The 18,476-nt window shown below is 42.0% G+C and overlaps 1 long non-coding RNA gene and 1 pseudogene across 1 annotated transcript in view; one reads left to right on the forward strand and one right to left on the reverse strand.

The window, feature by feature from the left end:
* LOC104742211 overlaps positions 1 to 174 on the reverse strand; it is a 1,209-nt gene extending 1,035 nt beyond the window's left edge. The window contains exon 1 of the long non-coding RNA XR_760483.2: positions 12 to 174. This is a non-coding gene — a long non-coding RNA (uncharacterized LOC104742211). The remainder of the gene's footprint in view (positions 1 to 11) is intronic.
* On the forward strand, positions 7 to 3,384 carry LOC104742210 (annotated as a pseudogene).

Consider the following 18,476-nt stretch of genomic DNA (forward strand, 5'->3'; position numbering starts at 1 on the left):
GCAGAGTATACCAGAGCCGTCACTCGTAGAGCCCAAAATGGAAGGGGTTTTGTCTCTCGTAAACATGATTGTGTTGCTTCTTCTTGTAGCTTCGTCTGGACTTGGAAAATGCTGCCATGCTTACAGTTACAGCAGGAGTGATTTCCCGGAAGGTTTCGTTTTTGGAGCAGGGATATCTGCTTATCAGGTAACCAAGCAATCCCATCCCATATTCCCATCCCTTATTTTTTTCTGTTTTCTTTTTTTCTTTTCTCGATTATCTTTTAAGTTTTTGGTTTCTTCTCAAAGTGGGAAGGAGCTGTTGATGAAGACGGGAGGAAGCCTAGCGTGTGGGATACTTTCCTTCACTCTCGTAAGCTTTTTTCTTTTTTTGTTTCCATTATCTTTTTCTATGTTTTGGTTTTTAATTGCACTATGGTCTGAGGGAGGGTGGGTATTCCGGTTTATGGTTCACTTTTCCCGGTTTTATGGTTTTATAAAATCTGAAACCATTTAAAAACTGTATGTAGTTCGATTTGGTTATGTTTGGTCTTATGGTTTTAGGATATATTGCTTTTATGAAGAAAAAAAAACTAAAACCATTTAAAAACCATACGCAATTCTGTTTTGGTTTGGTTTGGTTCAGTTTTTCTGCAATGTCACTTTTCAAAAAAACAACATTGCATAAAATTAGCTCCTCTTTTTGTTTATTTTTTTCTCAAAGAAAATTAGCAGCTTTTTGTTTACTTTTTTTGAACCAAGAGAAAATTAGCAGCTCTATGCTTAAAGAATAAGGTTATCTTCAAGTACTTTAAGAAGAAAAAAACATTTGATTTTCGTCTTTGAACTATACCATCTTCGGTTTAATCTCCTTGGCAGGTAAGATGGATAACGGAGACATAACTTGTGATGGATATCACAAGTACAAGGTTCGTTCTCTTTTATATACATGTTATTTTATAATTATTCACTAAACAAAATACCAAAGATTTTCTTTTCTGACTCTGTAGGAAGATGTGCAGCTTATGGCCGAAACTGGCTTACATGCATTCAGATTCTCCATCTCTTGGTCTAGGCTTATTCTCAGTAAGTCTTCTTTAATTATCACCTTTTTTCTTACTTTACTTCAAAGGATCAACTATATGAGCTCTTGTCTCATTAGATGGAAGAGGTTCCATTAACCCGAAAGGTCTACAGTTCTACAAGAACTTCATCCAAGAACTTGTCAGACATGGTAATACCTACTAACCCGTCTTTACACTCTTCTTCTGCACGGAAGTAGACTTCATATTATTTTAACAAGATTATATGCAGTTTTACTGCAGGAATTGAGCCACATGTTACACTTTATCATTTCGATCATCCTCAGTATCTCGAGGATGACTATGAAGGATGGATCAACCGCAGAATCATGTAGAGCGCAGCATTTTAATTTACTTTGCTTCTACTTTCACATGTTGCTACAAAAAATTACCTGAAAAATGAAAAGCTTCTTCTTGTTATTTTGTCATATCGCAGCAAAGACTTCACTGCTTATACAGATGTTTGCTTCAGAGAGTTTGGGCGCTACGTCAAATTCTGGACCACGATCAACGAGGCTAATATATTCACTATTGGAGGTTACAACAATGGGAATTCACCGCCTGGTCGTTGCTCCTTTCCGGGCAGAAACTGCTTGTCAGGGAACTCTTCCACACATCGTCGGCCATAACTTGTTGCTTGCGCACGCCTCTGTTTCAAGACTATATAAGCAAAAGTACAAGGTATAATATCTGTTTTTTAGATAACTCTCTCTTGAATGTGAGACTTGATAACAAAGGAGTAAGGTATTATATATATATGCAATGTGCAGGATATACAAGGAGGTTCTGTAGGCTTTAGCTTATATGCAATGAATTTTACTCCTTCTACAAGCTCCAAGGATGATGAAATCGCAACGCAAAGAGCTATTGATTTCTACCTAGGATGGTGAGTCATGCACAAAACAAACTTAGGCAACATATGTATCCAAAGTTTATATTCTTGAAAACTCAGGATGCTTGAGCCTGTTATATATGGAGACTATCCTGATGCGATGAGAAAAACCGTTGGATTAAGACTGCCAGTTTTCTCAGAGGAAGAATCAGAACAAGTTAAAGGCTCATCTGACTCCATAGGAATTATACACTATCTTACGGCTTCTGTGACAAACAACGAAATGAACCCTTCACTTTCAGGAATCACAGATTTTAACTCAGACTTGGGCGTATCTCTTAATTGTAAGAGCCAAAAAAACTCAATCTATAGAATATATCTATCTTTGCTCTTTAATCCTATGATAATTTGCATTAGCTAATTAATCATCTTTTTTTTCTTCCTTTTATTGCTTGGGAGACAGTTTCTTCTCTGAAGGTAAGAGTTTCGAGGCTACTAAATTCAGATGCAAAGCGCCTAGGGTATTAATTAACTACTTATACAGCTAAGTCTTCCCAACACTTTTTCACTAGTTGTTTTCTTTTTGTTTTTGTTAGGACAAGTATGTTGGTTCTCCATGGGCTATGGAAGGCATCCTGGAGTATATAATGCAGCGCTATGGCAATCCTCCTGTCTACATTCTTGAGAATGGTCTCTCTCTCTCTCTCTCGCTCCCTCTATCATTTCTCTTGTGTTTGTCTTAGTCTATTTAATTCTCTTACCAATGCAAACAAATAGGTAAAAAAATGAAACAAGATTTGGAGCTGCAACAGAAGGACACACCAAGGATTGAGTACTTAGAAGCTTATATTGGAGCAGTGCTGAAAGCCGTTAGGTAAGTAAAAGTGTTTCATAGTGCTTCTTATTATCTCTGCTCTCTTATCGGTGTATGAAAGATACAAAAGTCATTACTACATGTAGGAATGGATCAGACACGAGAGGATACTTCGTATGGTCATTTATGGATTTGTACGAGTTACTAAGCGGATATGAGAATAGTTACGGATTGTACTCTGTCAACTTCAGCGACCCCCAACGCAAGAGATCTCCCAAACTCTCTGCCCATTGGTACTCTGGGTTTCTCAAGGGCAAAACCACCTTTCTTGGTTCCCAAGGCATCATGCAATCGCAGAGCAACTTCTCGTCTTCCTCCTAGTACCAGGGTTGCTGTTAAATATGCTGTATCCGGTTCAGTATATAGTCAGATTCTTGCATAAAAAAAGATCACTGAAGTTGTGTGATACGAGCCAAATAATTCAGCTTCAAACTCGTACCGAAACGTTTGATATAAGAAAGATATTTAAGCAAAAGCTTCCCTTTAACCCAAATCTCTCTTTGAGAATTAGGTTAATTGTTGGCGCTTGAGGCTGAGAATTAGGTTAACCCAACTCTCTCTCTCTGTACTCATCCTTGAATGTCCATGATTTACAAAAATATGTGTTTTAAACAGTAGCGGTACTCTCTTTCCTCGATAAAACATTATATGTGGTACGTGAAAAGACTGTTCGCCGCACTTGTTGAAAAAATGCAGCCACCATTATATTGACAACATGTAATCACTCTATTCGAAGAAATGTAAAGCATCAAAGATCGAGACCAAATTGTGTGTCGGTGATTGATTTTTCCTCAAGATTGCAAATGTTAAATTCTCAACAACCCTGCACAATTGCTGCCAAAGAAAAAGGTTGTTAGATAAAAAAATATTTGGTTTGAAGACTGAGCTCGAGCATCTCAGTCAGACATATCTAATAACTTCGTATTAAACTCTTTCCAATATGTGTGAAAAAGAACCTTATTCATCTGCCAATTGTAACAGCTTAATGTATCTCCATCTAGGTTCACAAAGAAACCAATCCCATTAACCCAAACCCTTTGCTGGACTAGAGACTGCCACATCCAATAGCTTAAGTCCTAAACTAGTCTGTAATTTCACAGACTTATGCTTCTCCAACTCACTCTACTGCTCAAAGATCTGAAATATTCCACATTTACAAACATCGCAGTTATACTTAACAACTTCTAAGACCCTGGAGCCCTTCTTTCTCTTATGCCATAGACTATTCTTTATTGCTTATCCACCAAAGAACATAACTAACCAACTCAGAACCTTTTTTTTATTATTTTTTTTTTTTTTGCTAAACAGTTAATATCATTAAAATGAAAATTACGGTGTTTACAAGAAAATCTGAGCTATGGACCCCTCGCCAAAAAAAGATAAAAAAAACAAGGGACATATAGAAATACACAATTCGCAGAAGGAGAGAAAGACCAGAGCCTAAGATATCCACAGGGATCTCAGGTTTCTGAACTTTTTAAGTTTCTGCCTGGCATAAATGGAACTGATGATCAAGCGGTCAATCTCTTTAGAAATGGTCAGAGCCGGAACAATAACCTAGTTGTGGATGAGGTTGTTCCTTTGACGCCAAATGCTGTAAACTATAGCATGAGCTAGCAATAAGCGAAGGGTAGGAGGAGAAGAGGAATTCTTGACCTTCACCCAAGCCATAAGCGCTGACCAATCCGGGAAAGTAGTGGGTGGGAGACTTAAGCGGGGGAAGACATATTGCCAAATTGATTGTGCAAAGGGACAGTGCATGAAGAGGTGGTCCCTAGTTTCCTCAGAACCTAAACAAAGGCAGCAAACCGTGTCCAACTGCATTCCCCAAGAGGCAAGCCGAGAACGGGTTGGAAGTCTGTTAAGCTGAGCTAACCACATAAGAAAAGCATGCCATGGTGTTGATCCTTTGAACCAGATCAGGTTCGCCCAGTCCTTCTCGGTTGCTTTAGGCCTGAGCGTCTCCCAAGTTGCGCAGGAGGAGAAATCCCCCAAGGCCTTATTTTCGATACACCACTCATAAGTATCAGTCTGGAGCGATTTCCGTGGAAGCGGGATGGTGGACAAGAATATTTGAAGTTTAACCGCTTCCTCCGATTTCGGAGAGGAGAGGCACCATCCCTCTCTTGTGCTAGCGTCTGCAATTTTAGCATTTCTAGGAACTCGAAGATTTGAAGGTCCCATTTCTCCAAACACTTCCAGCAGAGGACCCAGAGGAGTCCAATTGTCATGCCAGAACCAGGCTGTATCGCCATTTCCAATCCTGCATATAATAAAGTTTTTTGCCAACGGACGTAACTTAAGCAGGCTCTTCCAAAGCCAAGAATCAGAGGCCTTTAGCTTTAAGTCCCAGAAGCTGTTGGAGTTCCAGTCATGTTGGTGACGCTGCCGGTGTTTGACAGGTTCACTGTTCACCAAAGATTTAACATTTTATGTGGCAAGTTTTGTCAGGGTGCATTTCGATATCGACAAATTTGCGGAAGCGGGGAATTGCTTGTGATTCAGGATGTGCAAGGTGTGGGGCTGACGAGGAAACAATAAATTATGCTATTTTTCGGTGTCCACCGGCTCGACAGGTCTGGGCTTTAGCTCAAGTACCCGTCAGACCAGTCTCCTTTCCAACAGAGTCGGTGTATGCCAATGTGGACCATTTCCTGGGTTCTACCAATCCAGGCTCTCAGATAGCGGCTTTCCTTTAGCTCATGTGGTATATTTGGAAAGCAAGGAATGCTCGAGTTCTTGAGAATCAAATGGAACAGCCAGACGAAGTAGTTCGGTTAGCAATAGGGGAGGCGTCTACCTGGCTGCAGGCACAAGTAGAGGTTAAGGATGAGGATCATTCCCCACTCCCTATCACCTCTAATGCTCGATTAAAAGGGCCCACGAACCCCCTTCCTACTGTTTTTTTAGGTTATCGGTGCTTTGTAGATGGCTCTTGGAAAGCAAGTGATGCTTTTTCAGGTGCAGGATGGGTTTGTTCTTCTTTTTAAGATTCATTGACAACGAGGGAAGCCACCAATTTCCGACGAAGTCTTTCCCCTTTATATGCTGAAGTAGAAGCTTCTTTTGGGCTATGCGGTGCATGATTGGACATGACTACCGGGATATGGCGTTCTTTACAGATTGTTCAGACTTGGTGAAGATGGTGTCTTTTCCGCATAATGTTCTATATGTAAACAGTTTTCCTTCTAATTGGCTCATATGAGATGATTTTTTGTTGTTAAAAAAAAAGATATATATGATGTGTTGTTATCTCATTAGTAATAATTTTACCTCATGGCATAATTAATTTTAAGTGAGTGAAATTTATAAAATAAAACATATATAAAGATATACAGACATTCTCATCAAATAAATTAATTCCTATAAATTATTATTTATTTCAAATTATTTCATGTTTTCACGAATGCATTACAAAAGTACATGTGTTGAAATTTATAAAATCAAACATAAAAATACTAATATTTTTAAATGATTCTTTTTTAAAATGATACATATTAAAATTTGATAAACTTTTAATATAAATTAAATTTTATCGTTAAACATTCATTTTGGTAATACATTTAATTATCTATTTTATCGTAAAACCATATTTTAATTAACTTCTTCACGATTAGAGTTAAAATGGTAATAACAAAAATAATATGAGCATCATATGAGATAATATGCATGTTGGTTAGTATTTGAAATTTAACAAAAAAAAAATAATTATTAAAAAATAAATTAACATTCACACAAAATTTTGAAAATCCAAAAATATCCAAAATATTATTCTTCTATATGTCATAATTTCATAAGTAGTAATTATGTAAATTGTCATCAATTAACCAAAAATTTATTCCTACATGCTCATTTTTTTTTAATTTTTTTAGTAATAAAAAATGTATTAGTAATCAAATGGACCTATTCTTGTTACATTTCAAGCAACAATTTCTTTCATTGCTTATAAGACACACTTATTCCTATATTTCTTTATAAATTATATAAGTAAGTTATGATGCACTATCTACTATACTATATTTGTATACACATTTGATATATGAACATGTAAATGAATGTATATATATTATATTTATATACATATATATCATATATGGTGTAAGTTTAAAGAATATTTTATGAAATTGCACAAAGGATGCTCAACATCTGCTTGAAATACGCAAAGAAAAAAAATTAACATTTTGAGTATTTTCCTTTTATTTAAAATTCAATTATAATATTTTCACTAAGATGAGACAGCTAAATCATAATTCCAATGAAATCAGTAAATCAAACAAAAATCAAAATTCCAATGAAATAAGTAATTCAAACACATAATCAATATTTTTAGTAAACTTAATAAAAATACTATAACATTAACAATACAAAAACATAGACTTATACAATGAAGTTTTTGTTGTAGGATGTGAATTGATAACCATTAACCGCAACCAAAAAACTTTCAAATGTATCATTGGAAGAAGATGCTGCATTGTTGCATTTAAATATATACTTTTAAGATTTTCATTTCTTGCATCACAAAGTTGTTATTGTTCTTAGCGACATTGACCCTCTTCCTAAGAAAACAAATGTAAAATTAAAGTAAGTTATCTTTCATTTCAAGCAGTTTCTGATAATCTTAGTGCATCACTGTTTTTTGCTGGAGCAGCTTCTAAACCTGGATAATCTAAGGACCTCCAATCTCATTGGGGATGCAGGACTCCTTGTGTTGTCTCAGTTCTGTCATAAGCTGAAACAATTAGAGATTGTACTGGATCCTGATCACCCTCTTGGGAGGGCATTTATGGACGTCGACGTGGATGGTGTAATCACATATGATGGACTGGTAGCTCTTGTTAGCAACTGCAAAGAGCTGGTATCTTTGACGGTTTATATGGTTCAAGTAAGTTATCTTTCATTTCAAGCAGTTTCTGATAACTTGAAAGAGTTGCGCAACTTCGCCATGTACATGATTCCCACGCTCTGGGCCCCTCGAGGAAGATATGATACTGGAAGATGACATACAACGCCTCATAAGGAGTCAATCCAAATACTTGTCTGGTAACTGTTGGTGTAAGCAAACTCTACCAAGTCTAGGCGATCCGCCCAATGCTGCATTAACACACACCCCAAAACAACTCTGGAAGAATCTGTATATACCAGGTAAGGCTCATTCTACTCCAGCAATGCCAACACTGGCGTAGTAATCAACATTTGCTTTAGGCTCGCAAAAATCCCCTCACACTCCGATGACCATAGAAATAGAACTTCTTTCCCTGTAAGCTTGGACATCGGCTTGGCCATACTCGCAAAACCTGGAGCAAACCTGTTGTAATACTCTGCTAACCCAGAAAACTCACAATCTTAGTGGCATTCTGTTGTCTAGGTCAATCTCCAATAACATGAATCTTCTCTTGATCTACTGAAACTCCCTATAGATAAACTATGTGACCCAAGAATCTCATCTCTCTCTACCATAAACTGCACTACTAAACTTAGCAAACAGCTTCTGCTTCCGCAGCTTCTCCAGAACTACTCTCAGATAAACCTCATGCTCCTTAGGACTCGTGGAATAAACCAAGATACCGTTAATGAAGATGATAACTGAAACGATCTGACCCATTTTTTTTTAAAAAATATATAACAATTAACTAGTGGTCCCATACCCACTAGCCACCTAACCACATTCCTCCTAGTCGTTCAAACAACACTCTCCCCCGGTGACAATCCATATGCAATTTGTACGGATCTAACCAATCCAGACCGAAAATGACATCATACAACTCCACGCGATTGATAATCATATCTTTTGACATCGACTCACATCCAATCTGAATATGTACCCCTCTCGCCCATCCAAGAACCGCCAATAATATGCCTCCTGCAACCTTAATCGGCCGATGCACCTCCCAAATCGGGATTCCAGGTTGTGGATGTTACAATTCTCCCTCACCAACATAGATTCGTCCTCAAATCATCAGCCAAGGACTCCCGTGCAACCGTCTCCACAGCCCGCAGTCCTCCGACCAATCTGCAAAGGTCACCTCTAGGTGATAGACTCACGTTCCAGACATTATTTGCTCTCGACTTTTCGACTTTCCTTTACTCATAGGTCTCAACCTTGAGTTTTGATTCGCTCCTCATTAGGCCTTAACCCGTACGTCATATATCTAAGGAAGTCCAATATTCGTCTCTCAGGTTGCCACCCTACAGCTCGCCCCTGTATCGTCATCCAAAGTCAATATATCAACCATACTCTCAAGCCAAAAAGTCTTAGAATATGACGGTACTAGTAGGACTGAAATCCTCCAAGACTCGTTCAGGACCATCGGTCATTAGAGCAAACAATTCTGAACACGTCTTAGTCCTATCTCCTAACCATGTTTCCTTCCCGTGGCTCGCGTAACATAACACAATGTCCTACCAACCACATATCCCCTCACTGGAATACCTCATGACCACACAAGGATCATCAAAATGCCAAAAGGGCCGCCACAAAGGCCAACAAATGTCCTAAACAGGACCGCCACAAATGCTGAATGTCTAAACAGACCCCCACCATGGCCAAACAAATGTCCTAACCAGGACCGCCACCAAGGCAAAACAATATCCCAAACAGGACCTTCACAAAGACCACTTGTCCCGAAGGACCATCACGAAGACCACTTGTCCCGAAAGACGGACAAAAAGACCATTCATCCTGAAGGACCGTCAAGAAGACCACTCATCCCGAAGGATTCCCTAAACAGGCCACACTTCCCAAAGGACCGTCACGAAGTCCAAACATCCCGAAGGCCATTGAAATAGGCAATATTGGCTAAACAGCCTGCCACAAAGGCCACACAATTGGCTAAACAACCCGCCACAAAGGCCACACAATGTCTCAAAAGACCGCCACACACGGGCATACAAGGACTCAATAGTCCGCCACGAAGGCTAAACAAGCCCCTCCAAGGCTCACAACCTCTAAAATGGACAAATTCTAACTCCCATAAAACTTTCTATTTTTAGAACTTTCCACTTTTAGAAACTTCTATTTCAAGAAACTTTCCCTCTTTAACAACCGCCTTGCGAAATTTTGTATCCCGAACACCACCTCATCTTGTTACTTAGTCGCAAAACCAACCACCCCTAAGCGACCAAGTAACAAGAGAGATGGGCTGACATACTTCATTCCCGCTCCAGCTGGGACCAGGCTAGACAAGCTCAAGTCGCGGCCTGCTTCTCAAACCACTTCTTAAACCGTGCCTTCAACCTCACATCTGGCTCCCAAGTCTGCTCCTCAACACCATCATAATCCCAAAGGACTCTCATCAAAGGAACCTTCTTCTTCCGAAGTTCATTGACTCTCCTTTCGAGAACCCTCACTGGTCTCGCCTCCAAAATCATGTTAGGCTGAAGATCCTCAGGAATCTTAGCCAACAATTGATCATCCTCGCGGAGACACTTCCGTAACATAGACACATGGAAACCTTGTGGAACGCACGCATAACCTCAGGCAACTCCAGCCTATATACCACCGGTCCACCCGCTCAATCACCCTGGACAGACCCATATACCTCAGACTCAACTTAGTCTCTGTTAATGACCTGTTCGGACCTCGCACAATGGCCATCTTGAGGTACACACTATCTCTCACATAAAACTCAAGATCTCTCCTCCTCTTATCGGTCCCGTACATGCTCCTCTCCCCCACCTAAGTCCAGCATAACGGAGTACGGCATGGCCTCCCATACAAGGCCTCATAAGGAGCCATCCCAATACTCGCCTGATAACTGTTGTTGTAAGCAAACTCTACCAAGCTCAGGTAACGTCTGGATCTTCCTATCTGACTGCCCATCTATCTGAGGATGGTAGGCTGTACTCATATGCACCTTAGTGCCCATCTCTACCTGAAATACCCTCCAAAACACCGAAGTGAACTTGGAATCCCTATCAGACACAATACTCGCTGGCACACCATGCAATCTGACTATCTTCTTCACATACTTTTTAGCCAAGACCGCTTCTTCATCCGTCTTCTTAATGGCTAGAAAATATGCCGACTTAGTCACTCGGTCCCAAATGACCCAAATCGCATCAAATGTTCGAGTCACTGGCAATCCTACACCGAAATCCATCGTGATCATATCTCACTTCCACTCTGGAATGGGAAAACTCTTCAACAAGCCACCTAGAACCTGATGCTCAGCCTTCATTAGCTCGTAGACATCGCACCTCGCGACCTAACTAGCTACATCCTTCTTCATCCCGATCCAATTATAGTACCTCTTGAGGTCACGGTACATCTTAGTCGCTCTTGGATGAATAGAAAACATGCTCGCATGAGCCTCCCTTAGGATCTCCTGCCTCAACTCCTCATCTCTTGGCACACAAATCCGCCCATGCACCAATATGGTATCATTAGCTGAAACCTGATACTTTGAATCAACATCCCTGGAAGCATTCACCAGCCCCAAATCCTTCTCCTGAGCCAACCGCACTTTGCTCAGAAGATCTGCTCGATCAGCCGCATCTAGCCCCAACGGCTCCTAAGAAACAACACACAACCTCAATGCACTAATCTCTCCTACCAAACACTCCATGTCCTGCTTCTGAGCCGAATCTGCCCTCTTCTGACTCAGAGCATCAGCAACCAAGTTAGCTTTACAATGGTGGTAAGCTATCTCAAAATTATAATCTACCACCAGCTCCATAATCAGGCTCTTATGATTTGTGAACACCTGTACTTTTGCACCATAAAGATAAGATCTCCAAATCTTCAAGGAAAAAACTACAATAGCCATCTTCAAATCATGAGTATGATAATTGTCCTCATGCTTTCGCAACTGCCGCAAAGCGTAGGCAATCACCTTCCAATGCTGCATCAACACACACTCCAAACCAACTCTAGATGCATCTGTATAAACCACATAGGGCTCTCTCTTCTCTAGCAATGCCAACACTGGCGTAATAGTCAGCATCTCCTTCAGGCTTGCAAAACCCTCCTCGCACTCCTGTGACCAAACAAAAGGAACATCCTTCCCTGTCAATCTAGTCAACGGACATGCGTTGCTTTCAAAGCCCAGCAAAAATCTCCTGTAATAACCTGCCAAACCAAGAAAACTCCTGATCACCATGACATTCAGCGATGTAGGCCATTCTCTGATAGCCAGAATCTTGTCCGGATCTACAGAACTCCCTCTGTAGAAAAAATGACCAGACACCCCATCTCTCGCTGCCAAAAACTACACTTGCTCAACTTAGCAAACAATTTCTGCTCCCGCAGCTTCTCCAGAACTGCCCTCAAATGCACTTCATGCTCCTCTGGACTCTTAGATTAAACCAGGATATCGTCGATGAAAATGATGACAGCCACGTCCAGAAATTCCTAAAAGACGCTGTTCATCAATCTCATAAACGCTGCTAGTGCGTTAGTCAACCCAAAAGGCATCACCACGAACTCATAATGCCCATACCTCATCCTGAATGCAGTCTTTCTCACATTCGCCTCATCTATTGGGATCTGATGGTAACTCGATGCCAGATCTATCTTGGAGAACCAAGTAACACCTCTCAACTGATCCAACAACTCATCGATCCTGGGAAGAGGGTACTTGTTCTTTAGAGTGACCTAGTTCAAACCCCGATAATCAATACACAAGCAGAAACTCCCTTTTTTTCTTAACAAATAACACCGGTGCTCCCCATGGTGATACACTAGGACGAAAGAATCCCTTGTTCAACAGATCCTCCAGCTGCTTCTTCAACTCTGCCATCTCTGCTGAAGTCATCCTGTAAGAAGCCTTAGATAACGACGTCGTCCCTGGTTCCAGTTTAATCGTAAAAGGATCAGACCGAGATGGTGGTAACCCCTGTAAAGACTGGAACAAATCCTCAAACTCCTCAATAACCTAAATACCATTAACCGTAAACTTCCCCACTGACTCCAACATCGATATAGTAACCAAATAAACGTCACGTCCATTCTCGATCATCTTCCCAACCTGCATGGCCGAGATCACGAGGCTCCCCAAAGTCAGTCTAACTCCCTCAAAAACCAACTTCCCTCCTGGACGCTCAAACTCCACCCTACCCATATGACAATCCAGATGAATCATATGATGGTGCAACCAATCTATCCCCAAGATAACGTCATAAAACTCCAATGGGCTGATAAGCAAATCCGCTGGCCACGACTCCCCTGCGATCTGAATATCAACACCCTTCGCCCGTCCAAGAACTCTCAGAAACTTGCCTCCCGCAACCGTGACAACTCCCGCTTGCTCCCTAGGATCTCCTCTGATATTAGCTCTCTCCGCGCATTCCAGAGTAATTAAGCTATGAGTTGCTCCAGAATCAAACATAACATGAGACCTAAACCCGACCACCAACAAGGTCCCTACAAAAACCTCATGCGCTAAGAACCCTAACACTTACCACAGGCAGTTTATAAAATCTAAAACTACTAAAATTCAAAAAGCTCGTTTTCAGAAATTATACATGTGATCGCCCCGACACTAGTTCCAAAAGTCTCCATAGTCGTGTACACCTGTGGCGCCTGCTCAATCTGTGCCACCTGCTGCACCGCTGCCACCGCCATCTGCTGGAACTTGGGACATTTGGGCTTGATGTGCCAAGGTTCCCAGCAATAATAGCATACATGAACCACTGACTGTGCCGCCGTCGGGCACTTCTCTAGGGACAGCTAGCCACCTTGTGGTCCATACTACCAAATCCAAAACACCACGCACCACTCGACCTCTGGATAGCCTCCCACTTCCTCTTGGTTCCTTGCGCAGGCTTGCCGCCCTTGCCAGAACCTCTACGATGTTGAGCCTTTCTAGGCTGGACCGCTGGACTAACCGTCATAGAATGTGCTCGGATATCCTCCTCAATTTTGCAGTCTCAATCAGCTCTGCACGCGTAGCATAACTCCGCCCTCTACACTGAACCCTCAAATCCTCACGAAGGGCCCTCATAAACCTCCTAATATGAGCCTCCATAGACTCTATCTCCCGACCCCCATACATCCAAAGTCGACTGAACTCCACGTCCAGCTCCCGCACTGATCGAGTCCCCCGAGACAACTGTAGGAACTGACCGAGCCCAGCTCTGCACTGACCACGTCCAGCTCCCGCACTGACCGAGCTCCCTCACTGACCGAGTCCCCCATACATCCAAATTCGACTGAACTCCACGTCCAACCGGTCTAATGCCTCCCTAGGAAAATATTTGCGGTTGAACTCCTCCACAAAGTCAGCCCAAGACATCTTCCTCTGCACCCTCCTAGCAGCCACTGATCTCCACCACAAGTGAGCATCACCAATCAGGTTATGGACCCCTATGTCCACCCAAAACTCCTGAGGACATCTGAGAGACTGGAAGTTACGTTCCACTCTCGCCCTCCACGCATCTACCGCGGTAGGATCTGAACCACTCAAAAATCGCTCAGTACTAATGTTGCCCATCTCTCTCAGCATACTGACATAACGAGAATGTGCTCCTACATCCGCAGCCACTGGCTGCTGCACTTCCGCCGCCACTAATGGCCACACTCATGGAACCCTCCTAGAACCCTGCGACTCGCCAACAACCTTAGCTGTCACACTCTGATCCACGGTATCACTAAGCGTTGGGCCTCTGTCCCTACCCTGCCCATGACCACGTCCGCGTCCCCGACCAGCAACAACATCCTCTCTAACCATCTGCACTACCATGAACAGAAGGCTAAGCAAACAATCTTAACATAACACAACAAAAACTCACTGTGGAATCACACTGTAGGCTCGAAGAGGATGTTCTAGGACTCCATGCAACACACAATTGACTAACTAATATAATCAAAAAAAGCATGCAAATCCACAACATCAACAACAAAAACCTAGTGAACCTGAACCAATAAACGTAGGGGCTCTAATACTAAACTGAAACGACCTGACCCGTTTTTTTTAAAAAAAATATAACAATTAACTAGTGGTCTCATACCCATTAGCCACCTAACCACATTCAAACCAAACAGAAGAAATAACCAAAAGATACCATTAATTAAATAACCAATAAATAATAATCTAGTAAAAAAATATCAATAATAATCCAACTAACAACATCATAAAACATCAAACCAACAACCTAGCAATGTTCTAATAACCCAACTCTAACAACCTAACAGAAGTCAGACCACATCAATGAATCACTAGAACATCCTCCACTTCATCGCCTTTATTCCACGATCACACTTTGCCTTTACATGCACCACAACACATATGAGATGCATGAGTATTTTATAAACACTCAGTGAGGCAATCCTCTCATCTACTGGGATATACACACAAGCAGTTGAGATATCTCTAACCATCAAACAACAAACAACAAACCAGGACAACTACATCGTCCGACACCATCCCATGCATCGACCAACACCAATTAGGGTTGCATTGATTGACACAAGCTTGTATCGACCGAAATAAGGTTCACCTGCATCGACCGACACTAACACTCATCGACCGATGCATGCTCAACATTTCATGAAAATCCCTAAGTGCATCGATCGACACCAACTGGGCTTGCATCGACCGACACAAGCTTGCATCGACCGACACAAGCTTGCATCGACCGACACAAGCTTGTATCGATCGATACAAGGTTCACCTATATCGACCGACACTAACACTACATCGACCGATGCATGCTTGACATTTCACAAAAATCCCTAAGTGCATCGATCGACGCCTCAAGATTTCATCGACCGACGCTCCTAGGTCAAATCGCATCGTCCTCACATTGCATCGATCGACGCACATGCCGAGCATCATCTTCCCCAAAGCTCCTCACCGGATCTCTGTTCCTAAACCACCAAAATACAAACCAATGCCACAAAGAAGCCTCCCAAAGCCTCTTCTGACTCAACAACATTCTAACAAGCCAAGGAATCAACCATGTAACACATAAACAAGCAAAATCAGAGAATCTCAAGCTTAGATAAGCCATGGTCAGACACTAACCTTTTTCAAAAAAGATTCTGACCCAAAAATAATAGATCTACACTCCTACAACGATCCTAGCTTCAGATCTCGCAAGAACAGCCACCAAACTCTCAAAATCTCACCAAGAACGCTTAAGAACTTCTCCTCTCTTCTCTTTTCTCAAAAACGGCAAAACTCGGCCAAACCTACGAGTTTCTACTTTTATACTCGATTTCAGGGTTTTCCCTAACCCAAAACGCAACGTTTAACTTAAACTCGTTCATGAAAACCAGTGCATTGGTCGATGCACCTCCCAAACAGGGATTTCGGTTCGCAGATGTTACAATAACAGACACATCAAGTAACTCCTGAAACGTAGTGGTCACCAACCTCATAAAAGCTGCTACTACATCACCACGAACTCATAATTCCCATACCTAGTCCTGAAGGTCGTCTTCCTAGCATTTGCCTCAACTATCAAAATTTGATGATAACCCAACGCTAGGTCGATCTTGGAGAACCAACTAGCACCCTTCAACTGATCCAACAACTCTTTTATTCTCGGAAGAGGATGCTTGTTTTTCACAATGACCCCGTTCAGACCCCGATAATCAACATACAAGGGGAAACTCTTGTATTTCTTCTTAACAAACAACACTGGCACTGCCCACGGTGAACCGGTAGGACGAATGAATCTCTTGCTCAATAAATCCTCTAACTGCTTCTTCAGGTCTTCCATCTGTGATGGAGCCATCCTATAGGGCACCTTAGATAACCTCGTCCCTGGTTATAACTCAATCTTAAAGAGATCAGACCAAGATGGTGGTAACCATTGCAACGATTGAAACACATCCTTGAACTCCTGAACAACCTGAATACCTCAAACAAAAGCCTTCCCCACCAACTCTGACTTAGATATAGTAACCAGATAGGCTTGCCGACCCTTCCCGATCATCCTCTTTGACTTGATGGCTGAGATCATGAGATTCCCACAAGTCGGTCTCACCCCCTCAAACACCAACTTCCCTCCTAATTGTTCAAACAACACTCTCCCTTGGTGACTATCCATATGCAATTTGTACCGATCTAACCAATCTAGACCAAAAATGACATCATACAACTCCATGGGACTGATAATCATCCTAAAAATGACATCGAATCTCATCCAATCTGAATATGTACTCCTCTCGCCCATCCAAGAACCGCCAATAATTTACCTCCCGCAGTCTTAATGGCTCCCCGCCACTTAGTGAAATCTCCTTTGATGTTACCGCTCTCGGCATACTCTGGGGTAATGAAGCAGTGAGTTGCTCCAAAGTCAAACAACATGTGGGACATAAACTCGCCCACCAACAAGGTCCCTACAGAAATCTCATGTGCTAAGGACCAAACAATTTTCTCTCACAGGCAACTATAAATTCTAAAACAACTGAATTTCACCAAGTCTGAGTCTCATAAGTTATACATGTGATTGACCTGGAACTAGGCTCCCCATACTCCTTGGTCGAGTACACTGTGGCGTCTCCTCGATACTTTCCACGAACTGCACCTCAGACTGCACCACCGCTACCACCATCTACTGCAACTTGGGACATATGGGCTTGATGTGCCTCGTCTCCCTATAATGTTAACAAACTTGTGTATCCACCCGCTGCTCGGTCATTGCTTGTGGCTAAATCTTCTCTAGACATATCGTCCACTTATGATCCATGCTACCGAATCCGTAGCATCCGAGTCCATGCGGACTCACCCTCAGAGCTCCCTGCCACTTCCTTTTTGTTCTTTGCACAGGCTTGCCGCCCTTGCCGAAACTCACCTGCTGTGGAGCCTTCTTCGGCTGAACTGCTGGACTCACTGTCATGACCTTCACGATCATGTTATCCTCAATCTCAGCTGCGATCTCAACCAGCTCCGCCCTCTGCAATGGATCCTCAAGTCATCACAAAGCACCCTCAAGAAGCTCCTCACTTGGTCTTAGACTTCATCGCCCGACCTCCATACACCAAGAGCCAACTAAACTCTGCATCCAGTTCACAACCGACCGTGCTCCCTACATCAACCCTAGGAACCGCTCCTCCATCCGATCCAGTGCCTCCCAAGAGAAATAATTGCGGTTGAACTCTTCCACAAAGTTTTTCCACGTCATGAGCATCATCTGCCAGATAATGAAATCCAAGGTCAACCCGGTACTCATCAAGAAATCTGAGGGACTGGAAGTTTTGTTCCATCCTCATCCTCCAAGCATCAGCTACAGTAGGCTTGGTACCACCAGTGAACAAAACCATACTGATCTTATGAATTTGTCCCAACATATGGATGTACTGTGACAGATCTCCCGCATCCGCAGCCAACGACTGTTGCATCCCCGCCACCATAGGGGCACAACCGGAGCCTTCACTGGAACAGCTCCCAACAGTCGCTTCATTAGCTTTGTCAACAAGTCCGACAACGGTCATCTCGACCAGTTAACCAATAAAATATAAACAAATATTTAGCAAATACAATAACCAAACCAACAAAACTCTAACAATATCATGAAGCATTAAACCATCAACCTAACATCCGTTCCAACGATTCCACATCTAGCAACCAAACAGAAACCAAACATCACACAATCGAGCTACTAGAACATCCGCATTTTCATCTCCTTGATTCCATGGTCATACTTTGCCATTATCTGCACCGCAACACAGAAGAGATGCATAAGTATTTCCAGAAATATTTAGTGAGACAATCCTCTCATCTACTTAGTTATACACACAAGCAATAGGATTTCAAAGCATTAA

Source organism: Camelina sativa, chromosome 14 (genome assembly GCF_000633955.1).
Source record: "Camelina sativa cultivar DH55 chromosome 14, Cs, whole genome shotgun sequence".
NCBI lineage: Eukaryota > Viridiplantae > Streptophyta > Magnoliopsida > Brassicales > Brassicaceae > Camelina > Camelina sativa.